Consider the following 10,517-nt stretch of genomic DNA (forward strand, 5'->3'; position numbering starts at 1 on the left):
CAACTAAGCGATAAGCAATATTAATGCGTTCATTGTCATATAATATGACCCATTTTCGGCCAACATACCAACATGCACATATGGATAATTCTCATTCATTTCTTCACACTACAACCATCAACATACTATATAGAACTTAATTCATCACTTCAATACAACACAACACACCCACACCTCACACGGCCAAACCTCACTCATATGGCCTCAACTCTAACATACTATATTTCATGATTTTCATCCATTTTAACCTACTACAACATACATACAACCTTTATAACACAAAAACATGATCAAATCTTACCTTTCTTCCTTCAACTTCACAATAGGCTTGGGTTTGCAATAATGAAAACTAGCGGGTTGATCGCTCCAACAACACTTCCACGCTACTTAGGGACCTCCAATTAGTGAATTAGCACCAAAGAAATAATTTTAGAAGGGCTTGAGTGAAAGTTGATTTTTGGGAGAGCTTGGCCGAGAGCCTCTCTCTCTTGTTCTTCAACTTCTATTTTTTTGTCCCCAATTTTCCTAATTGTTCCATGTAAACTATGCACAAGTCCCAAAAATAGTAACTCAAATATTTAATAAAATTTGGGCGAGTTTCCTTAACTTATCCTCCGTTTTTCTTACTAGTCAAAATTAACCGCACGCGAGAAAAATACCAACAAAGGCCACACGGGGCCAACATATCCATAAACACATATACAATATGCGTAGCCGGCAAGGTTGGGATTGTTGGAAATATTGTGTGAATTGTTTAAATTGTCCGTTTGGCGGTGAACCGCCCCGTGAACATATCACATATACATATGTTGTACGAGACATAGCCATAACCCACATACATATCCACGAGTGCCTCTAAACGAATAACGAAATCATATGACGGGACAGGGCCCCGTCGTACCCCTGAATAATAATGTACATGTACATCAGAAGATAATATATACCAAAATATATGAGCTCCGGAAGAAGGAGCACTCCCAGAAAGCTGAATAGGTATCCTAAGCGGGTGGATCACCAAGCTGAACGTCTGTACCTGCGGGCATGAACGCAGCCCCCGAAGACAGGGGGTCAGTACGGAATATGTACTGAGTATGTAAAGCAGAAGTACAGAATCACAATAACAGAATACAGAAAATAGATATGATATGTAAAATGTCAAATATGTAATTAAAATATAAGTCATGCACAGGCTCTTAGAACGATGGTCGCCCGCCTGTCGATGGCGCCATACCACAGCATCACACCAGAAAGTTTCATATCTCCGTAACCCGACATATCCCCATAACACGTCATAGCCAACCATAACACCGTACACAAGCATAACACCAATATAAACGGACCCGGCTCTCTAGCGAGGAGCTCGGGAACCGTAACACAGCATCACACCGGAATATATCATAACGCGCACGAAATATAACCGGCCCGGGATCCGGTGAACGAGACAATAACCATAAGCACGAGCGGAGTCGTGAGCAGTCATATGCATAAAATCATAATCATAACTCATTAAGTAATTAAGAAGCCCATATGCGGAAGTCAAAGTGGAAACAATATTAAGTTTTTCCAAAAATCCCTAAAGGTAGCATAGAAAAGCCGCGGGCCCCACGGACGGGCGCCGGCCCCCGTCCGAGCCCGACTACGAGGATTAGGGAAAAGTTATACCTTATGAACTTACATATTATGTTTTGGGGCGTTCCGAGCTCGTATGCAAAAGTTACGGACGTTTGAAGTTCGGGACCTCTTTGTAGTCAAAATTCTTTTTAAGTCTTTCAAATTTCAATCATTTGAAACACAAGGAATCTTAGTTTGCACACATTAAGGAATAAGTTCTTAGAATCGAATAAAGTACACGTCTAAGCTCGGATTTTAGGAGTAGAATGACCTCGAGACTCGGGTCGTAGCCTAATAGTACTAAGACATGCCAAAGAAAAGAGAACGACGCTTTACATACCTTATCCGCTCGCAAGCTAAGTCAAGCTTCAAGTCTCGGGTATGCTCCAAGATCTACATAACACCAAATATATTAACATTAGTCACAAACTTTTAGGCATCCGATTCCAAACAGACATTAAATTCTATAGAAATTTCGGCAGCATTTCCCCTATAAATGCACCAACCCCGAGATTTCAACAACAACCAAAACCAACAACCAAACTACAATATCAATATTCAATCCAAAATACATTTTAGCACTAATAACTCTCTTTACATAATTTCCACAACTTTCTCAACATTCCAATATACTACCTCAACTACTTACATTTCAATCAAGATCGACGTTTACGCATTCGAGCATTACTCCAAAACCATACGAATAATGTTTAAGAACGCTTTAACTAATTTACACAACACTTCAAACAACCCAACTAAAGTCCCAATTCACCCGAAATGCAGCCCAAACCCGAGAGCAACATGGCTTGCCTTCCTTTCCTCCAAATTCATAAATTACACTAACTATCCACCCTTTATAATGTCAATTCCATAAATGTAAAAATGTACACAAAGATCACAATGACTTTCAAATCAGTCCACACGATTCCAATCATCAACATAAGTCATTTAAGAGCTCATTATCAATTTAGAATTCACAACAACACAACTAAAACACTAAGGGAACTCAATTCATTTCTTGGCACCAAAATTGACCTATATTCGGCCATGTCACAACACACATATATGGATGATTCCCATGCATTTCAACACACCACAACAACAACCAAACATGTTACATAGAATCTAAACTATCATTCCAACATGGCATTACTATACACGGCCATGAGCCATGCACACTCAATGTGCACGGTTCAACTCCAACACCTAAATTTTCCATGAATTCATTCATGTTTACATACTATAACATGTCCACACCATTTACAACACAAGAAAGAAAAGTAATTCTCACCTTTTTCCTTCACTCCCCACGTTGGCTCAAGTCTTCCAAGAGGGAAAACGAGTGACTTGTTGGTCCAAACAACGATTCCACGTTAACGAGCACCCTTGAATTAGTTGTTTTGCTAAGGGAACCAATTTTTTTAATGCAAGTTTCTTGGTCTTGATTTTTTCTCCTTGTAGCCGTGAGCTCCTCCTCTTGTCTTCTCCTTATCTTCTTGATTTTTCTAGAATGAGAAATGAAGAGGAAGATGACTTAGTCATCTTTTAACTTAGCTATGTAAAATAAAAAATATGCCTTGGCCCACCACTTACTTGGCCGGCCACTTTGGCCCTCCATTTCAATGATTTTCAAATTTTTCTTATTTCATTTTTGGCCCCAAATGTTTACTTGACAATTTCCATGCCAAGAAAGTCATATACCACTTATTTAAAACAAAGTCATGATTAAAGAAAATCCCGACTTCTTGTCTCGGAATGGCCTTGTATCCTAACTTGTCATCATTAACTCAAATTATCCCGTTGTTAAAAATACGGGATATAACATCCTCCCCCCCTTTAGAACATTCGTCCTCGAATGTTAAAGTGACCTTACGGGTCTTACAAACAATTTGGGGGAGTTCTTTTATAGATATTACACACAATTCATTTCATTGATCAATGCAATCAAGTAAGGAATTTAGATTACCTGTGGGCTCCAGGAATAAGTGAGGATACTTCTTCTTCATCTGTTCCTCCGCTTCCCAGGTCATTTCCTCCCGATTATTATTTCGCCACAGCACCTTAACAGAGGCCACATCCTTGTTCCGCAACCTTTTTTCCTGGCGATCCAATATAGCTACCGGCTGCTCTTCATAGGATAGTTCTTCCGTGACTTGGATATCATCCACAGGAAATATTCTGGAAGGGTCACCAATACATTTACGGAGCATAGAAACATGGAATACCGGTGTACCGCTCCCAAATCATTTTGGTAGATTCAATTCATAAGCAACTTTGCCTATTCTCCGAACAATTTGATAAGGCCCGATGTATCTTGGACCGAGCTTCCCTTTCTTACCAAATCTCATAACACCTTTCATAGGCGATACCTTCAGAATACCCAATCACCAACTTCGAACTCCAAGTGCCGACGTCGATTATCCGCATACGATTTCGTCGACTCGGGCCGCTAATAACCTCTCTCGAATAAGCTTTACTTTGTCCACCGCTTGTTGGATCATATCCGGACCAATTAATTGAGTTTCTCCAACATCGAACCAGCCGATCGGTGACCCGCATTTCCTCGCCATATAAGCCTCGTACGGTGCCCGGATACCGGAGTGGTAGCTATTATTATAGGCAAATTCAATCAATGGCAAGTGATCATCCCGCCTACCTCTCGAAATCGATAATACAGCCCGTAACATATCTTCTAGTGTCCGGATAGTACGCTCGGCCCGTCCATCGACCGAGGATGAAATGCCGTACTAAGACTCACCGGGTCCCCAATCCTTCTTGAAATGATCTCCAAGAAATTTGCTGTAAACCGAGTGCCTCGTCGAAATAATAGATGTGGGAACTCCATGAAGCCTTACTATCTCCTTAATATATAATCCGGCATAATCCTCACCGAATAAGTGGTTTCGACCGGGAGGAAATGGGCTGATTTTGTCGCCTATCAACGATAACCCAGATAGAATCATACCTCCGTGGAGTGCGGGGCAAACTCGCGATGAAGTCCATGTTAATTATTTCCCACTTCCACGTCGGTATCTCCATTTCCTGCAATAAGCCACCGGGTTTCTGGTGCTCAATCTTGACCTGCTGACAATTCGGGCACTGAGCGACGAATTCTGCTATATCTTTTTTCATTCCATCCCACCAGTACAAACATCTGAGATCGTGGTACATTTTGGTGGCTCCTGGATGAACAGAATAACGGGCATAATGTGCCTCGCCCATAACCTGTCGCCGTAACTCCGCAACCTCGGTACACATAACCGCCCCCGTATAATAACACCCCGTCCGATGAAATCTCGAACGGAGTCCCCTCCTTTTCACGGGCCGTGTCTCGATAATGCACCGAATAGGATCTTCATATTGGCGACGCTTTATTTCTTCCAAAATAGAAGATTCGGCAACTTCGGACGTAGAAATCCCAAAGATTTCCCGCATTCGGCTACACGAACTCCAAGACTTGCCACCGATGAATTTCACGAACTATTTCTTGCTTTTCGATGGAACATCCGCCAAGTCGCCCATAGATTTGCGGCCGAGAGCATCCGCCACAACATTAGCTTTCCCCGGATGGTATAGAATGTCAACATCGTAATCTTTCAAGAATTCTAACCATCTCTCTCGCCGCAAATTAAGCTCTTTTCGTTTAAAGATATATTGGAGGCTTTTATGATCCGTGTAAATATCAACATGAACCCATATAAATAGTGCCTCCACATCTTCGTGAGCATGGATCACCGCCGCGAGCTCCAAATCATGAGTGGGATAATTCTTTTCATGTTTTTCGAGCGTCGGGAAGCATATGCTATGACTCGGCCGTGCCGCATTAATACACAACCCGTGCCAACACCGAAGCATCACAATAAATGACATACCCGTCCGGTCCCTCGGGAAGTGTCGGGGACCGGAGCCGTAGTCAATTTCTCCTTCAATAATTGGAAGCTCCGTTCACAGCATCAATCCACTGGAATTTGGCTCCCTTCTGAGTTAGCCTTGTTAAAGGCGCTGAAATGGAAGCAAATTTCTCCACAAATCTTCTATAATAACCAGCCAATCCCAGGAAGCTACGTACCTCTGTCGGCGTTGTAGGCCGAGGCCAATTCTTCACAGCTTCGATCTTCTGGGTATCTACCCGAATACCGTCAGCCCCAATAATATGTCCCAAGAATGCCACTGATGTCAGCCAGAATTCACATTTAGAAAATTTTGCATATAGCTTCTGATGTCGAAGTACCCCAAGAACCGTTCTCAAATGATCCGCGTGCTCGTCTTCTGACCGAGAATAGACCAGAATGTCATCAATAAATACGATCACAAACATATCCAAGAACGGCCTGAATACCCGATTCATAAGATCCATGAATACCGCTGGAGCATTCGTCAGCCCGAAAGACATAACTCTGAATTCATAGTGCCCATACCGGGTCCTAAAGGTCGTCTTGGGAATATCCGCCTCCCGTACTCGCACTGGTGATAACCGGACCAGAGTCTATCTTTGAAAAACATTTGGCTCCCCGCAACCGGTCAAACAAATCGTCAATCCCGGGGAGGGGGTATTTATTCTTTATAGTTACCTTGTTCACCGCCGATAATCAATGCACATCCGTTAGGCGAACCGTCTTTCTTTCTCACAAATAATACCGGTGCTCCCCAGGGCGATGTGCTGGGTCGAATAAAGCCCTTCTCCAGTAGATCTTTCAGCTGCTCCTTTAATTCCTTTAGTTCTGCCGGTGCCATTCTGTACGGAGGAATAGATATGGGCTGGGTGTCTGGCAGCAGATCTATAGTGAATTCTATCTCCCGTTCAGGAGGAAGACCTGGTAGCTCGTCTGGGAATACATCCGGGAATTCATTTACCACTGGAACGGACTGAATATTCGGTGTTTCAGCTTTTAAATCATGTACGCGAACCAGATGATAAATATAACCTTTCCTGATCATTTTTCTTGCCTTGAGGTATGAAATAAACTTACCCCTCGGCGTTGCAGTATTACCTGCCCATTCTATAACCGGTTCGCCTGGGAACTGGAAGCGGACTACTTTCTTTTGGCAATCAACATTAGCATAACACGAAGCCAGCCAGTCCATTCCCATAATAACATCAAATTCGATCATATCTAGCTCTACCAAATCAGCCTTAGTGCAACGATCACAGACAATTATCGAACAATCTTTATATACCTGTCTAGCTATAATGGAATCCCCCACCGGAGTGGCTACCTCAAATGGTTCTATTGGTTCAGATTTAATCCCAATTTTATCAGCAATAAGAGGAGAAATATATGATAAAGTGGAACCAGGATCAATCAATGCATATACAGCTCGAGAGAAAACCAATAATGTACCTGTAACCACGTTAGGTGATGCCTCCTGGTCCTGACGGCTGGCTAAAGCATATATGCGGTTCGAAGGACCGCTAGAACTAGCTGCTCCACCACGGCCTCTACCGCGGCCTGACGGTGCCGGTGTACCTCGCCCCGTAGGGCGCATAGCCACGGATGATGAAGATGAACCAGCACCTGAACCTGTAGGCTGCGCCGCACCACCTGCACTACCCCCACGCGGGCAATCCCTCATAATGTGGCCCTGACGGCCACAAATAAAGCAAGCACCTGTAGCCCGATAGCACTCTCCAGGGTGGTACCTCCCACAGTAGGAACACGGAGGTCTAGGTGGCCTCAACTGACCGGTACCTCTGCCTCGTCCGTGAGCTCGAAGCCCCGGGAGCTCGACCCGCTCCCGATATCCAAAGATGTCGGGTCTCCCCGCCCGTAGGCCGAGGGGGTGTACTCCGGCCGGGCCGGGAGGAATGTATCTCGTCGTGCCGCCGCCGAGGCCGTTCGCCTCGAGAATCCCTGCATCACCCGGCCGACCTAGCCCTCTCGGGCCGGCGCCTATCATAAGCTCCCCGTCGGCTGGCGCCCCCTGTGCCGCTCCTCCATGCCCTGGGCATATGCCTGTACTCGGGCGATGTCCATGCCAGACTGAGCAGCCATCGACATACAACTATCAATCAAATAATCATCTAGCCCCATAACAAACTGGTGTACCCTATCGGCCATGTCTGCCACAATATGAGGAGCGTATCTGGCTAAAGAATCAAACTCCAGGCTGTACTCCCGGACGCTCCTACCATTCTGCCGCAAATGTATAAACCTGTGAACCCTGGCGCGTCTGGCCTCTGGGGGTAGAAATGGGCAAGAAAAGCCTTCGTGAACTCATCCCATACGGCCGGTGGCGCGCCCTCACCCCCGGGACAGCTCCCACGACTCAAACCAATTGGTCGCTATATCGTGCGGCCCGATACGACGCCAACTCCACCGACTCGCCCTCGGAGGCCCCGATAAGTCGCGGCGTACGCCGCATCTCTCGATGAACTCCCCGAGGGTCCTCCTCGGGCTTTGACCCGAAGAACTCGGCGGATTACAAGTCAAGAAATAACGAGCCCTCTCGATCGTCACGTCCACCAAAGATAATCATCTCCGCCCCCCTCGTCTCCGGACCCGCCCCGCAGTCTGGTCAATAGCTGAACAGCGTCCCTCATGGCCCTGTCCTCCGCCCCAGGCTGAGGAGCTGGAGGCTCGGGCACTCGAACCTCAGGAACGGGCGGTGGAGCCGCCGCCTGTCCTGCCGCTGCTGCTGCTCTGTGCCCCTCTGATGGTGATGGGGTGGCCGAACTGGCCGACCGGGGCACAACCTCCGGCTCGAGCTGAGCACGGGCCCTGGTAACTCTCTGGGCCCTACTAGTCTCTCCCACAGCAGTAGACTTGCCCTTCTGGGCATTCGTCGCCTTTCTCGGAGGCATCGCTGAAAACATACGCATCGTTAGAAAAGAAGTCATCCTAATAACACGCTCTATCGCACGATCTAAGATCGAAAGAAAGACAGTATCCTAAATGTCCTGCAGCCTCCTGTTTATAGATGTGGTGCACAACACACCGATAAACAGGACTCTACTAGACACGGCCTGTGGACATTCCGAGGACGAACCGCTCTGATACCACTTTTGTCACGACCCAACCCCGTAGGCCGCGACTAGCGCCCGACCTGGGCACCCGTACGTACCAAAGTCCCAAAAATAGTAACTCAAATATTTAATAAAATTTGGGCAGAGTTTCCTCTGTTTTTCTTACTAACCAAAATCAACCTGCACGCAGAAAATACCAACAAAGGCCACACAGGGCCAACATATCCATATACACATATACAGGCGAGCCGGCAAGGCTGCCGTGGCGGTGAACCGCCCAGAACATATCACATATACATATATTGTACAGACATAGCCATAACCCACGTACATATCCACAGGCCTCTAAACAGAATAACGAAATCATATGACGGGACAGGGCCCCGTCGTACCCCTGAATAATAATGTACATATACATCAGAAGATAATATATACCAAAATATATAAGCTCCGGAAGAAGGAGCACTCCCGTAAAGTAGCGAATAGGTATGGCCTAGGCGGGTGGATCCTCAACCGAACGTCCGTACACGCGCGGCATGAAACGCAGCCCGAAGAAAGGGGGTCGCATTTAAATAGGTACCGAGTATGTAAAGCAAAGAAGATTACGTAAACATAATAAGAATACGAAAAAAATAATATGATATGTAAAATATCAAAATATTTGTAAAAAAATATAAATCATGCAAAGGCTCTTAGAACGATGGTCGCCCGCCTGTCGATGGCGCCATACCACAGCATCACACCCGAAAGTTTCATATCTCCGTAACCCGACATATCCCCGTAACACAACATAGCCAACCGTAACACCATACACAAGATAACACCAATATAAACGGAGCCCGGCTCTCTAGCGAGGAGCTCGGGAACCGTAACACAGCATCACACCGAATATATCATAACGCGCACGAAATATAACCGGCCCGGATCCGGTGAACGAGACAATAACCATAAGCACGAGCGGAGTCGTGAGTAACATATGCATAAAATCATAATCATAACTCATTAAGTAATTAAGAAGCCCATATGCGGAAGTCAAAGTGGAAACAATATTAAGTTTTTCCAAAAATCCCTAAAGGTAGCATAGAAAAGCCGCGGGCCCCACGGACGGGCGCCGGCCCCCGTCCGAGCCCGACTACGAGGATTAGGGGAAAGTTATACCTTATGAACTTACATATTATGTTTTGGGGCGTTCCGAGCTCGTATGCAAAAGTTACGGACGTTTGAAGTTCGGGACCTCTTTGTAGTCAAAATTCTTTTTAAGTCTTTCAAATTTCAATCATTTGAAACACAAGGAATCTTAGTTTGCACACATTAAGGAATAAGTTCTTAGAATCGAATAAAGTACACGTCTAAGCTCGGATTTTAGGAGTAGAATGACCTCGAGACTCGGGTCGTAGCCTAATAGTACTAAGACATGCCAAAGAAAAGAGAACGACGCTTTACATACCTTATCCGCTCGCAAGCTAAGTCAAGCTTCAAGTCCCGGATGCTCCAAGATCTACATAACACCAAATATATTAACATTAGTCATACGCCTTTAGGCATCAATTCCAAACGGACATTAAATTCTATAGAAATTTCGGCAAAGATTTCCCCTATAAATGCACCAACCCCGAGATTTCAACTCGGCCAATTTCAACAACAACCAAACCAACAACCAAACTACAATATCAATATTCAATTCAAAATACATTTTAGCACTAATAACTCTCTTTACATAATTTCCACAACTTTCTCAACATTCCAATATACTACCTCAACTACTTACATTTCAATCAAGATCGACGTTTACACATTCGAGCATTACTCCAAAACCATACGAATAATGTTTAAGAACGCTTTAACTAATTTACACAACACTTCAAACAACCCAACTAAAGTCCCAATTCACCCGAAATGCAGCCCAAACCCGAGAGCAACATGGCTTGCCTTCCTTTCTTCC

Source organism: Lycium ferocissimum, unplaced genomic scaffold, assembly GCF_029784015.1.
Source record: "Lycium ferocissimum isolate CSIRO_LF1 unplaced genomic scaffold, AGI_CSIRO_Lferr_CH_V1 ctg5165, whole genome shotgun sequence".
Taxonomy (NCBI): Eukaryota; Viridiplantae; Streptophyta; class Magnoliopsida; order Solanales; family Solanaceae; genus Lycium; species Lycium ferocissimum.